Source organism: Nematolebias whitei, chromosome 1, assembly GCF_014905685.2.
Source record: "Nematolebias whitei isolate Nwh7 chromosome 1, NemWhi1, whole genome shotgun sequence".
Lineage (NCBI taxonomy): Eukaryota > Metazoa > Chordata > Actinopteri > Cyprinodontiformes > Rivulidae > Nematolebias > Nematolebias whitei.
Window position 1 is genome coordinate 76,943,797 of NC_056498.1, and position 1,020 is coordinate 76,944,816.

General features: G+C 33.0%; 1 protein-coding gene across 1 annotated transcript in view; it reads left to right on the forward strand.

Annotated features, from left to right (window-relative positions):
* LOC119413542 (GDNF family receptor alpha-1) overlaps positions 1 to 1,020 on the forward strand; it is a 251,133-nt gene that overhangs the window by 211,139 nt on the left and 38,974 nt on the right. The gene's annotated exons all lie outside the window — the stretch shown is intronic.

Genomic DNA, 1,020 nt, shown 5'->3' on the forward strand with positions numbered 1-1,020 from the left:
ACATACTGTTTGTAAACTGGTTCTTTTGGCAATATATGTATTTGCCTAAATATACAGAAAATAGAGTTTAATGTTCACTTTTTGGAGCCTTTAAGTTTCAATTGAGGTGTGCAAACACTTAAGAAGTCTGAATCTACCTGTTTAAATGTTTTTAATGTATTTGTTTCATTTACACTTCCTGATAATATAAAAGTTGTTTTCTTTGCAACTTGGAATATTAAGGGTTGGATGAAGATCATTTAAAGGCCAATTTTGGCCCTTGGGCCATATGTTGAACACGCCTGTTTAATTTGTACAATTTTTAATATATCTGAGAATTGTAATAAATGTTTAATTGCACTTTTTTTTTTTTTTAAGATGTGCTAACTCTCATAACAGACAGCGCATGGAACAGTGGTAAGAGCTGTGGCCACACAGCAAGAAGGTCACGGGATCAACTCCCATCTAGAAATAAAATACCGTAAAGAAGATCCAGAACTGTTAAACAGCTTCCATGTGACCAAACTACATTTGTAGAATTATTTTTAAAAAATTCAAACAAGTTGGTCTCCTCAATTCCTCGATGTTTACAGATTATTTAAAACGGGGTAACTTCACAGGAAACATGGTTGAATAAAACTCAGAATTATATATTTTAAATTTTTTTTAAATATCCCCTAAAAATTATTAGTTTAAACTTAGATGTTTACTACATTCCATTGTGAATAAAATGTGGGTTTCTGATGTTTGCAGATGACTGGTGTGTATTACATGCAAGTGGAGAAGAAGTAATTTCTTCTTCTACACTTTTATTTTTACTTTGCCCTACGAACTGGTCTGTAAAAATGTTTTTATCAAAAAAAAAGAAAAGTGTACAGTGAGTGACGAGTGTTTAAAATGGGGTGCACAACAACATATTGTTTCACTGAGGTCCAGTCAAAGGCAGTTTTTATGGCAAGAAACTGTTTTCATCCATCAGGAATCACTGAAAGTCATGCTTTGTGTGTGTGTGTGTGTGTGTGTGTGTGTGTGTGTGTGTGT